This window comes from Haliotis asinina, chromosome 7 (genome assembly GCF_037392515.1).
Source record: "Haliotis asinina isolate JCU_RB_2024 chromosome 7, JCU_Hal_asi_v2, whole genome shotgun sequence".
Taxonomy (NCBI): domain Eukaryota; kingdom Metazoa; phylum Mollusca; class Gastropoda; order Lepetellida; family Haliotidae; genus Haliotis; species Haliotis asinina.
The window spans coordinates 46,372,619-46,388,763 of record NC_090286.1 but is presented as its reverse complement, the minus strand read 5'-3'; the positions used below and the strand labels follow the sequence as shown (position 1 = coordinate 46,388,763).

The window sequence follows — 16,145 nt, the reverse complement described above, 5'->3', positions numbered from 1 at the left end:
TCCCGTGCGTCGCCAACACCATCAGTGCGTTATTTCTTGGTTAATCATGTGTACATGTCTGATGCGACTTTCAGTATCTTATATTCATTAGAAAGAGCATTTCAATTCGCTTCTGGTGGTGTATGGCATGTGCATGTGCGACGTTGAGCAAAGATGCTAGGCATGTCCGTAGGTAATGCCGCTTGTCCGTTCCGTCGCAACGGCGCCGGTAGCGGAAGTAGACTTTCGTTCTAATTTCGTTATCCCTCATTTGATTTCTAATATCTATGATTCATTTGAAAGGTCTCTTCATGGGGTTTCTGGCGATGCATAACATGCAAGTCTGCAATGCTGTGCACAGCTGCAACCGTCTGCATATAGTGCCGCTTTTCTATCCGGCTTGACTTCCGCCGCCGACTCATGTCGACCCCACCAATAACCCCTTATAATATCTCTCTCCTTTCGAAGATCGCTATCATCTACAGTGCATGTGAAAGCCCATGCAAATGGGCTTCAAGACGATGTAAGACAAGCCCATGTGCACTGGCATGGCAAGCTACATACGTCTGCGTGTCATGCCGCGTGTCCCGTGCGTCGCCAACACCATCAGTGCGTTATTTCTTGGTTAATCATGTGTACATGTCTGATGCGACTTTCAGTATCTTATATTCATTAGAAAGAGCATTTCAATTCGCTTCTGGTGGTGTATGGCATGTGCATGTGCGACGTTGAGCAAAGATGCTAGGCATGTCCGTAGGTAATGCCGCTTGTCCGTTCCGTCGCAACGGCGCCGGTAGCGGAAGTAGACTTTCGTTCTAATTTCGTTATCCCTCATTGGATTTCTAATATCTATGATTCATTTGAAAGGTCTCTTCATGGGGTTTCTGGCGATGCATAACATGCACGTCTGCAATGCTGTGCACAGCTGCAACCGTCTGCATATAGTGCCGCTTTTCTATCCGGCTTGACTTCCGCCGCCGACTCATGTCGACCCCACCAATAACCCCTAATATCTCTCTCCTTTCGAAGATCGCTATCATCTACAGTGCATGTGAAAGCCCATGCAAATGGGCTTCAAGACGATGTAAGACAAGCCCATGTGCACTGGCATGGCAAGCTACATACGTCTGCGTGTCATGCCGCGTGTCCCGTGCGTCGCCAACACCATCAGTGCGTTATTTCTTGGTTAATCATGTGTACATGTCTGATGCGACTTTCAGTATCTTATATTCATTAGAAAGAGCATTTCAATTCGCTTCTGGTGGTGTATGGCATGTGCATGTGCGACGTTGAGCAAAGATGCTAGGCATGTCCGTAGGTAATGCCGCTTGTCCGTTCCGTCGCAACGGCGCCGGTAGCGGAAGTAGACTTTCGTTCTAATTTCGTTATCCCTCATTGGATTTCTAATATCTATGATTCATTTGAAAGGTCTCTTCATGGGGTTTCTGGCGATGCATAACATGCAAGTCTGCAATGCTGTGCACAGCTGCAACCGTCTGCATATAGTGCCGCTTTTCTATCCGGCTTGACTTCCGCCGCCGACTCATGTCGACCCCACCAATAACCCCTTATAATATCTCTCTCCTTTCGAAGATCGCTATCATCTACAGTGCATGTGAAAGCCCATGCAAATGGGCTTCAAGACGATGTAAGACAAGCCCATGTGCACTGGCATGGCAAGCTACATACGTCTGCGTGTCATGCCGCGTGTCCCGTGCGTCGCCAACACCATCAGTGCGTTATTTCTTGGTTAATCATGTGTACATGTCTGATGCGACTTTCAGTATCTTATATTCATTAGAAAGAGCATTTCAATTCGCTTCTGGTGGTGTATGGCATGTGCATGTGCGACGTTGAGCAAAGATGCTAGGCATGTCCGTAGGTAATGCCGCTTGTCCGTTCCGTCGCAACGGCGCCGGTAGCGGAAGTAGACTTTCGTTCTAATTTCGTTATCCCTCATTGGATTTCTAATATCTATGATTCATTTGAAAGGTCTCTTCATGGGGTTTCTGGCGATGCATAACATGCAAGTCTGCAATGCTGTGCACAGCTGCAACCGTCTGCATATAGTGCCGCTTTTCTATCCGGCTTGACTTCCGCCGCCGACTCATGTCGACCCCACCAATAACCCCTTATAATATCTCTCTCCTTTCGAAGATCGCTAACATCTACAGTGCATGTGAAAGCCCATGCAAATGGGCTTCAAGACGATGTAAGACAAGCCCATGTGCACTGGCATGGCAAGCTACATACGTCTGCGTGTCATGCCGCGTGTCCCGTGCGTCGCCAACACCATCAGTGCCTTATTTCTTGGTTAATCATGTGTACATGTCTGATGCGACTTTCAGTATCTTATATTCATTAGAAAGAGCATTTCAATTCGCTTCTGGTGGTGTATGGCATGTGCATGTGCGACGTTGAGCAAAGATGCTAGGCATGTCCGTAGGTAATGCCGCTTGTCCGTTCCGTCGCAACGGCGCCGGTAGCGGAAGTAGACTTTCGTTCTAATTTCGTTATCCCTCTTTGGATTTCTAATATCTATGATTCATTTGAAAGGTCTCTTCATGGGGTTTCTGGCGATGTATGACATGCACGTCTGCAATGTTGTGTATAGCTGTCCAGATTTGATGCCGCATGTTAGTTCCGTCGCAAAGGCGCCGGTAGCGGAAGTAGACTTTCGTTCTAATTTCGTTATCCCTCATTGGATTTCTTATATCTATGATTCATTTGAAAGGTCTTTCCATGGGGTTTCTAGCGATGTATAACATGTACGTCTGCAATGTTGTGTATAGCTGTCCGTATGTAATGCCGCATGTTAGTTCCGTCCCAACGGCGCCGTTAGCGGAAGTAGGCTTTCGTCCTAATTTCGTTATCCCTCATTGGATTTCTTATATCTATGATTCATTTGAAAGGCCTTTCCATGGGGTTTCTAGCGATGTATAACATGCACGTCTGCAATGTTGTGTATAGCTGTCCAGATTTGATGCCGCATGTTAGTTCCGTCGCAACGGCGCCGTTAGCGGAAGTAGACTTTCGTTCTAATTTCGTTATCCCTCATTGGATTTCTTATGTCTATGATTCATTTGAAAGGTCTTTCCATGGGGTTTCTAGCGATGTATAACATGCACGTCTGCAATGTTGTGTATAGCTGTCCGCATGTACTGCCGCATGCTATTTCCGTGTCAACGGATCGGTAATCGGAAGTTAATTTCGTTGATAATTTTTATATCGTTTTCTCGTTCCTAAATGTCCATAATGCGTATGAATGCCCTTTCAAATCTGCTTCTAACGACGTATCACATGTACATATACAATGGTTTTTGGAGAGGCTTCACACGTCCGTATATACCGCCGCTTTTCGCGTCTACGGCCTTTCAATGGCGCATTTGCTCTCGTGTTGCCTTATTGCGTCTTTTTTGCTTCTAACTGCAGCACTCTAGTCTGTAGCATACATTTTTTGGTATCATTAGAAAGCTCTTCTGGTGACGGCAACAATGGTGTAAGCAGATTTCATCTATTCTGAAAATTGTAAAGTATATTGCACAATTTGTTCGAAAAAATAGTCGTTTTTTACTGTACTTTTTAAAAAAATACTATGTAACTTCTTTTCTAAAAGTCAGACGTCAAATTGGATGGTATTGCCAGAAAGCCCATTTAATGGCGGAGGTACATGCAAAATTTCGTTGCTCTATCTTTTCAAATAAAGTAAATCTAAACTTTTTAAAATGTGTACTATCGTCAGGTGAAAGTTTAACTATCCAACGTATTTACGTACTTTTCTACACAAGGGGAACCCGAGCCAGCTTGGCCACTGCTCGGAAAATGCCTACGTTCCCCGGGCACGAACGTAGACGGGACGGGAACGGAACGGCGATGCGGAAATTGCGACGCTGCCCTCTACGTCTGCCCACGGAGGTTGGAAAGTATCAAGGTTGTGCATAGGGGGATAATTCCGACCTCCACCATGATCAAGCACTTGGTTGACGTGGTGGTTAGCGTGAGCAACGGCGCGCGACGTTGTTCATACTATTCATCATTCGTTCTGCCGAAGACGCTCGATCCATAAGCGGCCATGGTGTAGCAAAACGGAAAACTATCGAGTCTTGACAGGGGGCTCAGTGGCGAGTTTGCGAGAAGCAGAACGATATGCTGGTGTTGCATAGCAGGCGAGGGGACGATCCCGAGAGGAGAGTCGATGATGGTGAAACGGTAGCTGGCGCAGGCAAACCCGTTCGAGTCTTGATTTGCCCGTGAGCAAGTGTAGACTCTGCTGACTTTTGCCTACAGATGGGTGATAGTGTCGGAAGCAGATCGACATGCTGGTGTTGCATAGCAGGCGAGGGGACGATCCCGAGAGGAGAGTCGATGATGGTGAAACGGTAGCTGGCGCAGGCAAACCCGTTCGAGTCTTGATTTGCCCGTGAGCAAGTGTAGACTCTGCTGACTTTTGCCTAGAGATGGGTGATAGTGTCGGAAGCAGATCGACATGCTGGTGTTGCATAGCAGGCGAGGGGACGATCCCGAGAGGAGAGTCGATGATGGTGAAACGGTAGCTGGCGCAGGCAAACCCGTTCGAGTCTTGATTTGCCCGTGAGCAAGTGTAGACTCTGCTGACTTTTGCCTACAGATGGGTGATAGTGTCGGAAGCAGAGCGACATACTGGTGTTGCATAGGAGGCGAGGGAATGATCCCGAGAGGATAAGCGATGATGGTGACAGGGTAGCTGGCGCAGCGAACCGGTTCGAGTCTTGATTCGCCCGCAAACAAGTGCATACGCCGGTGATTTTACCTAGAAGCAGGCGATGTCTCAGCCACGAAGCAGGCAAAACACTGGTGTTGCACAGAGGTTGAGGGGGCGACCTCGAGACGAGAGGCGATGATGGTAAAACGGTAGCTGGCGCAGGCAAACCCGTTCGAGTCTTGATTTGCCCGTGAGCAAGTGTAGACTCTGCTGACTTTTGCCTAGAGATGGGTGATAGTGTCGGAAGCAGATCGAAAGGCTGGTGTTGCATAGCAGGCGAGGGGACGATCCCGAGAGGAGAGTCGATGATGGTGAAACGGTAGCTGGCGCAGGCAAACCCGTTCGAGTCTTGATTTGCCCGTGAGCAAGTGTAGACTCTGCTGACTTTTGCCTAGAGATGGGTGATAGTGTCGGAAGCAGATCGACATGCTGGTGTTGCATAGCAGGCGAGGGGACGATCCCGAGAGGAGAGTCGATGATGGTGAAACGGTAGCTGGCGCAGGCAAACCCGTTCGAGTCTTGATTTGCCCGTGAGCAAGTGTAGACTCTGCTGACTTTTGCCTAGAGATGGGTGATAGTGTCGGAAGCAGATCGACATGCTGGTGTTGCATAGCAGGCGAGGGTCGATCCCGAGAGGAGTGCCGATGATGGTAAAACGGTAGCTGGCGCAGGCAGACCAGTTCGAGTCTTGACAGGTGGTAATTGTTCATGATTTGTCGTGTCAAATCTTTGCGATTCCCTAAGGTGTGGCATATGGGAAATGAGCGGTTTATTGCTGTAGTGTCTACAGCTACGTGAGACATCTACTTGATGGGTAGATGCGACGGCATGACATGCCAGACGGACATTGACGTTTTGTTATGCATGTTGATGTAAAGCGTAGTGTGTGTTGTTCACGTGTAGCAGCTCAACTGCCAACAGTACTTGAAGAACCACGACCTCCTTCCTACGTCGACTCAAGTGTGCCTTCACAGCAATCAGACTTTGGAATGAAAGTTGTATCCTTCCAGGTTTCATGATTTGTATGATACATTTGTGTTAACATATTTGAGGTATCTGTCCATTATGTACGGCAATTGTATGGGTATTCAATAATTCGTGAGCTATGGTTATCATGGTGCATGCTAAATTAAAAGAACAACCTAACGCTGTTCCCTTCTAATCCAAACCATTAACCTCCAATCAAAGTAACATAAAATTAAAACGGAAAGTCCACGTCCTTCTCTCTACACCAAATCACTAACCCATTCCGAATTAACCTAAATGACATAACCTTAAAGCTAAAATCATCAATACCGACAATGTTAAAACTAATCCGCTAACCCAAACCTAAATGACATAAATTTAAAGCTAAAACCATGAATACCGCGGTGCGTATAACTGAATAATAAACACTGACAATGACAGAACGTAAAACTGGAGATAAACGCCAAACTAAAAGGACAAAAGTAACACCGCCTAAACCACTTAACCCCAAACCAAAAACATTAAATTAACGTGAAAAAATTACCAAGAGAGAGAGAAGGTGACTACGAAACTCAAACATTACCAACTCAAACCAAAAACACCTAACACCACTAATAAAAAACTAAAAGCGCGAAATAAACAAAGTAGGTGGAAAAGGGTAGATGATGTAACCCTTGACCCAAGTGAAATGGTATACTTGCATCAAGGTCTACAAAGTCAGTCGTTCGGCCGAGGCATTGATAATATGTTACCGGGTGAAGGTGCCATATTTTCAATGCCTACAAACTGGCCCGGAAAAATTGTCTTTAATTCCAGCTGGTGTGATGCTTAGTACCGGGTTTCCATGTTTGCCGATAGTTTGATGTTGCATGGAAATGTAGCCTTGGTATTGTCTTTAGTTCCAGCTGGTGTGATCCGTACTCCCGATAGTTTGATGCTGCATGGAAGTTGTTTGATGTTGTATGGAAATGTAGCCTTGGCATTGTCTTTAATTCCAGCTGGTGTGATGCTTAATGCCGGGTTTCCATGTTTGCCGATAGTTTGATGTTGCATGGAAATGTAGCCTTGGTATTGTCTTTAGTTCCAGCTGGTGTGATCCGTACTCCCGATAGTTTGATGCTGCATGGAAGTTGTTTGATGTTGTATGGAAATGTAGCCTTGGCATTGTCTTTAATTCCAGCTGGTGTGATGCTTAATGCCGGGTTTCCATGTTTGCCGATAGTTTGATGTTGCATGGAAATGTAGCCTTGGTATTGTCTTTAGTTCCAGCTGGTGTGATCCGTACTCCCGATAGTTTGATGCTGCATGGAAGTTGTTTGATGTTGTATGGAAATGTAGCCTTGGCATTGTCTTTAATTCCAGCTGGTGTGATGCTTAATGCCGGGTTTCCATGTTTGCCGATAGTTTGATGTTGCATGGAAATGTAGCCTTGGTATTGTCTTTAGTTCCAGCTGGTGTGATCCGTACTCCCGATAGTTTGATGCTGCATGGAAGTTGTTTGATGTTGTATGGAAATGTAGCCTTGGCATTGTCTTTAATTCCAGCTGGTGTGATGCTTAATGCCGGGTTTCCATGTTTGCCGATAGTTTGATGTTGCATGGAAATGTAGCCTTGGTATTGTCTTTAGTTCCAGCTGGTGTGATCCGTACTCCCGATAGTTTGATGCTGCATGGAAGTTGTTTGATGTTGTATGGAAATGTAGCCTTGGCATTGTCTTTAATTCCAGCTGGTGTGATGCTTAATGCCGGGTTTCCATGTTTGCCGATAGTTTGATGTTGCATGGAAATGTAGCCTTGGTATTGTCTTTAGTTCCAGCTGGTGTGATCCGTACTCCCGATAGTTTGATGTTGCATGGAAGTTGTTTGATGTTGTATGGAAATGTAGCCTTGGCATTGTCTTTAATTCCAGCTGGTGTGATGCTTAGTACCGGGTTTCCATGTTTGCCGATAGTTTGATGTTGCATGGAAATGTAGCCTTGGTATTGTCTTTAGTTCCAGCTGGTGTGATCCGTACTCCCGATAGTTTGATGTTGTATGGAAGTTGTTTGATGCTGTATGAAAATGTAGCCTTGGTATTGTCTTTAATTCCAGCTGGAGAGAAAGCGAAGACACTGCCTTTGTGATTCTTAGCGTTACTACAGGTCACCCTCACACAAGACAAACACAATCACATCACATCACTACATTGTCTGGAATTGTGCCGTGACTGGTGTCATGTTTGCAGAAGCACTTGTCGGGGTGGGACACACAAGCTTGGCTCTGATGCTTTGATGGTAATGCCTAATCCGTGAGTTTCTGAGTGAGAAGCCAATCAAAGTGGCGGCAATTACGACTGAAAACACCAATCATTGACTCGTTGTTTTATCCCATAACTGAACGAGATGAGTGAGTCGTGTCAGGCTTAAGCTAACAACAGGTCTTAATCCATGAACGATTGATCCCGTGAGTTCAATGCAGAGCTCAGTACAAACACGTATCAATGACCCAGGCTATATATACTTAGCAGTCAGATACGAGCATCACGGCACTTGTGCTGATATTATTTGACACAACTCATTGTCAGAAATCGTTTTTGAAGACTAACTTCATTCAAGTCATGGCCTGCGCACTTTTTGAAGCTCCTGTTTCAAAGCCACTGCACTTTGCCATCCTGGGGCATAGTTTCGTGCGGCGACTTGTTCAAGTCTGACCCCCTCCACATGGCATCCTCACTACCGTGCGTGGGATCGGAGGGGCGACCGTCGCTCGGATGAAAGCTGAGGTGGATGCCCTTGATGCAGCTTTTCAGGGCATTGTGTTCTTTCAAGTGGGAGAGAACGACGTGTCGGCCTCTACTGATCCTCGGGACCTGGTCGAAGACCTGCTGGATCTTCTGGACTACCTTCGGTGGAAACGGCCAGGCTCCAGGGCGGTGATAGGGAGTCTGTTTCCGAGGGTAAAACCAAGGAACATGACGGTCTCTGCCTACAAGCGGAAGGTGGAGGAGGCGAACCGGCGCTTGAAGAAGATGTTGCGACGCCGTCTGGATGCCACCCTTTGGGAACACAGCCAGCACATGAGGATGGGACCTGCGCTGCTAGCCAAGGACGGCGTACACCTGACACCAAAAGCTAATGGGCAGTTCTGGCTTTCAATTCGTAAGTGTATGTGTAGGTATGTTTAATCACTCACTCACTCACTCACTCACTCACTCACTCACTCACTCACTCACTCACTCACTCACTCACTCACTCACTCACTCACTCACTCACTCACTCGCGTGATATCAAATAAGCTGTTTTGCATCCCGCCGCACGCACAGGCTTTGGCTTTGGGTGGCTTTAAGGGTGGGAAAACATAACGGCAGCCACACGTGTCGCACATGACGCGAAAGTCAAGACACAGGGCTTCCGACCCATGTCGAAGACAAAACCCTGGGGTCGATGTACGAAACATGACAAGTACCTACAGCGTGAAAAAATTGCCATAAATCGGGATAAATCGGGCTTAAAAGCGCCCCGGCGTCGAACCCGGTAAAGATTTGTCACTTCTGATGTTACCACCAGATAGCCCTGGGGACCAGCTTCACGTCGATGTGAAACCTGTCAATAGGATGTGAATATTCAACGTTCGAGTGACGTTTAAAAGATGCTCTCCGAGTAAGGCTTTTGTCTTGGTAAAATTACAGGTCTATAACAGATGGGAAAATGGGCGTGAACGCCCAACCAGGCACCCCATGTCGACCCCGTGATAACCCCAGGTGCTTCATGCACGTGGCCGAATTTTCATGTATGATATGTGTGCAGTATGTCTCTTTCTCCCGGGATGGGACAATTAGTGAACGCAGGATGCATAGATCAAACCCTGGTGATATCAAATCTGAGCTGTTTTGGCCTCCGTTACGCGCACGGGGCTTAGCTTTGGGTGGCTTTAAGGGTGGGAAAACATGACTGCACCCGCATGTGTCGCACATGACGTGAAAGCCAAGACACAGGGCTTCCGATCCAGAGTCAAATCAAAACCCTGGGGTCGATGTACGAAACATGACAAGTACCCGCAGCGTGAAAAGCTGCCCAAAATCGAGTTACATCGGACTTTAAAGCGTCCCGACGTCGAACCTGTCGACGGCAGGTCATTTCTGATGACACCGCCAGATAGCCCTGGAAACCAGCTTTACGTCGATGTGCAACATAGGAATGGGCCGTGCATGGGCAGCTCCCAGGCGGCCGTTAAGTGACGGCACCCTACGTCTCTTGCTCCCTGATATAGGCCAACATACCTCATGCAAGCTGTGGTATCTCAGGAACCTCGGTGCGTTTTGCTGTCTCGAGTATAGCCGCAGCCTTCCTCGTCATTATCATACTTACGTACGTTACTATCTCGTTCTGTCGCGAGAACAGGAGACGTCTCGAAATGTCAGCTGCGGATGACCAAGTTATTCAACGAGCTCAAGTGAGATAATACAATTGATGGATCAAGCAGTTGATAGATGCAGATGTTAGAGGGGGAATCTCTTCATTTAAAAAAACTAGCATACATACGAAAAGAACTGTTTATATTATTTTTTCAGCTGATATTCGTAAGTACCGCGAGAATAGGAGACGCCAGTATAGGTGCTATTCACGTCCAGCTGAAATCCTCTTTATCTAAGGCATGTGCAATTTAAAGTGTGATTCTTCAGCAAAGAGGACTTACTACGCTAAGTGTTGTACTATCGTTCGAACTTTGCTTCACTTTTATTTCCTCCCTCTGAGACGGTGCTTTTGTTCTACCAGTGTAGCTTTTCGGCCGTCATACGTTTTGAAGCTTGTCATGCTCGCTCGCTGGTAGATTTACGCTGTACGTCCCAGTTGCTTGTCCTCTTGAAACTTTACAGAATCATTAGAAAATACATAAATGGCCAAATACGTCAACGGAACGAACCTTTAGTATTTTGCCTCTTCTCCTTACTGCCTTGATGTTTGTGTCAGCAGCCGTGGTAAGGTAGGAGGCGGAAATCTAGTTTTGTTGCATTTATTTGTGTTATTATATTATCAATGTTTGTATTCCAATGGTTGTTTGGTTGTTTGATTGTTTGGTTGTTTATTCCTTTCTCTTCAGTATGACATTATGCAGGGCCCAACAACTGTGATATATTTTGGCGGCCATGCAGTAACAGCGCTGTCCGCAGTTGTACTAAAGTTTTCTTTTGGAAATAAATTTTATTCTAAAAAAAACATGTTTATCAATTGATGATTAACGTCAACAGGCGAGTGTGGGTGATTGTTCTGTGACATTCCTGTGTGCTGTAAGGAGATTGTGTGCTATGGACTGTTGCTCCCAGTGTTCCCATTAGTGGCAAGAGTGCAAGCAGCTTTACACTTGAAGTTAACTTAGCCAGTGTTCATTGCTGGCCATGATATTGGATCACTAACCCCTCTCCTGCCAGCCTAAAAACTGTCAACCAGTAAATTTTAAGTCTTAACTTTCAGAATGTAGATGTATTACTCTACGCTTACATGTTCAAACTTACAGTACATTAGCATACCGAACGATGGTGAAAGAGAAGGAGGGCTTCCGTAATATCATCAGTCATATCACGTAAGTCAGCCTGAAAGACTGAAAGATTACATCAAAGGTTTTTGATTCAGTCTGAGAAAATATACGCACGACATCGCAGAAGCGCTACATAAGGAAAGAGAAACTGTCTAGTCGTATTATGTATGTGCAGGGTTTGTATTAGTGATTCATCTACTACCGGAACGGAGAGATTTTTCTGTCATGTACTGCAGGGTTAAAACATTTTGTGACATGTTTAGACGACACTGTAGTGTTAGCGCTGTCCGATAGTGTATAATTTCAATTCTGTATTAAAGGACAAGGTATGATAAGGGTGGTTTTTGGCCCACTAACAGAATTGGCTGAAAACATGTTATTTGTTTAGAGACAAGTTAGCTTTGCATAAAAATGCTATATTTTATATGTTCTGAGGTGTAATTTTACTGCAGTGGGAGCCCAGAATGGGTTTTATCAGTTCCCATGAAAAATAACACAAAGTCTGAAATATCAGTGTGCCATAATGGCTTATTTACAACTGTCAATTTATTTACATACAAATTAACGCAGTTTTACGACAGGTAGTCATGCTGAAAAACATATCAATGTCAATCATACTGTTTTAACCGCAAGGGGCCCAATTAGGGTTGCAAAACATTGTTAATTCAATTACTTGCCAATTGTGTCCCCAAAACTCAGTCATTATTCACAGCATTCTTTGCAAATGTAATCCATGGGTTCATTGTACAACATGTAAGCATGATAACCAATCATGTTGTACTAAGAATCACAGGGGCCTGATTTGGGTAAAGTTACATTTTGGGCACAGCTTCATTCCAGCTAGTAAGTGTTACAAGTCAGCATTTACAACCAGTTTTAGCAAATATACAGTTATCATCTCAATCATCATATGTTAATACAATAGCCAACCATGTTGCACTAAAAATCACAGGTCTTGACCTCAAAGGGGACCCTTTCAGGTGAAATTTCATTGTAAGTGCAGGTTCATATCAACACCATGCAATGCACACGTTAAAGTCAGTATTCAAAAGACTTCACAGAGTAATTATTCACTACTTATCCACTTTAAAGATAAAAAACATCCACTATTACTTTTCATTCACACAGTCATCAATCTCAGTATGTGATTCACTCTCAAGAACTGCAGTATTCAAAAGTGTATAAACCTAAAGTAGATCAAAATATCTAAAATATGAATTTAAAATATTGGGTACAAAGACTAGACTGACTTGAAAAGGTGAATGGTCAGTGTGTCTCAAGAAAAGATTTACATGATGTTAATTAAAGCTTATTTCACCAGTGTTGTAACATAGATTACCAAACTTATGAAAACAAATTACAATATTTGGATTTGATGCGAAACAGTTTAATTAAACATTGTAGACTTGATAAACAAACTTTGAAAAAAAGAAAGAAAAGTTACATGGATTTGAACTTGCATGTCTGATAACAAAAAATACCGACAGTTCACTGTTGCAACCATTAGGCTACATATTCCTTTGCCTCCCAGTGTGAATTTAAGCTTATATATTACACTTTACAACTATGTATGACTTGACGTCTGCTTGTGTTCATCATCTACTAGACCTTGATACAATGTTCTTATTCTAGCTAAAAAAATCCTTTTCATACAGTTAAGTGTAGTCATTTTGGTTAAATCTAATATGTCATTGAAAACATCAAGGTACATAAGGTCTTGGAAAATCCATATGTTTATATATGGCAATCCTGTTGAATGACAGTGTTATTTTGACAGTAACAGGGGACTCAAAGGTGTTTGATACACAGATGATAGAACAACTATGATGAAATTCTTACATAATAACACAGATTCTCACCTTTACAGTACTGCTTGATCATATTTTGAAAATCTTCATACATCTTCTTACTTTTCTAGCAGAGACCAACAACCCAAAACCAATGTTTACCTCTCATAAATCAGCCTTGTGAGTGCCTTATGATATTGAAAATTTTAATAAAGATGTTTGATATGTGTATTTTAGATAACAAAACCATTCAAAATATAATGTATCATGGCACAGATGTGTAAAAGTGATGGATTGTTTTTAAAGATGTTAGTTTATGTCAATGTTTATTTTTTGAGATGTTGTATGGGGCAATTTCATAAACCGAAAATATGTTCTTTTTTAAAGATTTTGATGTGAGCAAAAGCGTGACCCACCACAATTTTTTAGGTGTGCATTCTAATTTACTCTCTTCATATGTGGTGAAAAAATTGGGATGGGTCACGCTTTTGCTCACACTTTTCTACCACTCTGAAAATCAGAAAATGTAGGTTTCTAGAAGATATTGTAAAATATGTTAACTTTGAGGTCTTCAAAGAGGAAAACTAACAACACCAAAAACATAAAAATGCAATTGGAGGTAACTTCAACAATTAGTTTAGCTCCTTTTATGCTAAAATTATTGTGTTGTAAAATTTTGATAATCATGACATGTTGTGGGCCAATAATGGCCTCTATCATACCTTGTCCTTTGAAAAAAAAGTGTGTGAGAGTACTATTTACGTGTAAAATCCCTTAACTAAAAAAACGATTGTGAGAATGTGTCGACGTTCGTCCACGTGCATAAAAGAGCTAAAGAGCGGAATGTAAATAATGACACATATACCAGTTTCAATTGCCTTGATATTTCGGGTCAAGAGGTGCTACGTGTTAAAAAGATGGATCTGAACAACTACGTTCACTAATTCAAGTATAGTTCTCATCTCTGTTTTAGTGAATTGGATGGCGAAAATATAACCGCTTGTGTCCCGTAGCTTCCATCGTTACATACATAGGGGTTCGAATCAATGTTTGCACAATAATGTTGAAAAATAAAAATGTAGACTTTTGCAATCGTATATTGCTGTTATATATTAGGGTTAACTTATACCTTAAATATGAACGTGTTCGACGAAGAAATGAATTTTAAACAGCATTTTGAACAGCATAACATCGATCTGCGCAACCGGGATACGATGACGTGTCAACCAAGTCAGCGAGTCTGACCACCCGAACCCGTTAGTTGCCTATTAGGACAAGCATGGGTTACTAAAGATAAATTCTAACCCGGATATTCACGGGTCATTTCATTAGCACTACTTATAACAATAAGGTAGTTTTGTGTTATCAAAAACGTTTTTACGTATAGGGAATGATTTTACCAAAGTTTGATGAAGTAATGAAGTAGTACCTTTTGCAGGGCGGCATTTGTGTTAAGTGTTAATTTTAGCTTTTCAAACGCAATACGTTTGCTTCAGTCAGGATACCATGTACTATATCATAAATATGTACTTGAACGTGCAGATCTACAGAATGTGTCAAGGTCCGAAAATACCATTAGAAATCCCTGCTTGCACAAAGGAAACAAAACGTTGGCCACAATGTTTCTAAGGCTGATTATTACTTTCATGATATGTGCGTATATGTACTGTTATAACTTGACATTTTCCAGTTACCCCTGATGTCAATGACAATGCATTTCTTGACATACGGGGAATCGAACCCGTTTCGTAGGCGTGACGAGCGAACCCTTCGACCACTAGACTACCCCACCACCTCTCTTGCCCTAAGAAGCAAAAAGGGTGGTGATTTTGGGTGACCATAATGTTTCTCACTGTGATTTCTTTGGGTAATATCTGCTTTTATACTACAAACAAATAGTATGGGAACACCCTAAAAGTTTATAGTCATATTTAAACTTAATAATAATGAGGTCTTAGGAGCTTCCAGGAAAGTCGGTCTTCTATTTGCACTAGTGTGTTGTGTTTGAGGGTTTGAATCAGACATGGTGTTTTACCACCCTTGTTTTTCACCTCTTTTGGTCGACAATGTTTCATTTCACTCGAACTCAACGAACATTGAATCAGTTGCTATACTGTAAATTCTACATGTCGTTTGAGGCGCCTATTAAGCACACAAACAGTTGCATTTACCACGTTTAAGTTTGTGTATGACTGTCAGAATTTAGGGTGTTCCCATACTTTTTCTTTCCCAGATAAATTGTAAATATCTCTTGATATTGATGATATCATGTATCAGTATGTGAATCTATTCACATATCAGTCAACTTCTTAATTCCGATTTTATACTTTAACAGATCAATTTAATCAAAGATACCACGCACTTACCAGTTTGTATGCGTTCGTATGCACGCGTGTGGCGGTGTCCGTCTATTTACGCATCTGGGATATCAGCTTATCAGAAAGCATTTATCACCCGATCCCGATATTTTCTGTTCACCACAAAAATGGGTTGCTGAAGACCAATTCTCACCCGGATCTCAGGGGTAGGACCAAATTACAAAGCCCACATTAACGAATAAGCGTGTAAATCTAATCTTTGTCCTTTTTCAGGAGCACAGCACTATTTGAGTTGGGAAGAGTTAAAGGAACGTTACGGTAACGCCTGTACATCTGAGGATCATTTTAGAATATCTTCTATCAGTAAAGAACGTACTGATTGCAGGGAGTGAGTGAGGAGATTTTTACGCCTCTTTTAGGATTACCCAGTCATATCCCGACCCGGGAACAAAGGTTAGATACTAGGGGCGATCAATACTTCCTCCTTCAAAATTAACGAATGGTTGGGATTTTCTTGGTCGTGTCAGTTTTGGGGGTGGAGATCTGAACAATGCCGTCAAAGCGTTTGTTACGAATTTCATTTTGTTTGCTGTGTACTGAATCACGGTGAAAAAGAAAAGGCGAGATTGATATAGTGCTAAACAAACTCGGAGATCCTACGTTCGACTTAGTTTTTCTGATCTAAACTAAAACTCACGACGAAGTTTACGAAATTGTTTTTTGATTAATGGTTTTCTTAGCCTACAAAGCCTACCTCTGAGACGTGGACGAAGACAGGAAACCGCTGAAACAGGAAGAGGAAGAGGAGGAATGGCTTGTGATCCACTTACAGAATTATTGT

The 16,145-nt window shown here is 43.2% G+C and overlaps 1 protein-coding gene across 1 annotated transcript in view; it reads left to right on the top strand.

The window, feature by feature from the left end:
- LOC137290727 (thiopurine S-methyltransferase-like) overlaps window positions 1-16,145 on the top strand; it is a 112,297-nt gene that overhangs the window by 70,005 nt on the left and 26,147 nt on the right. The window lies entirely within an intron of this gene.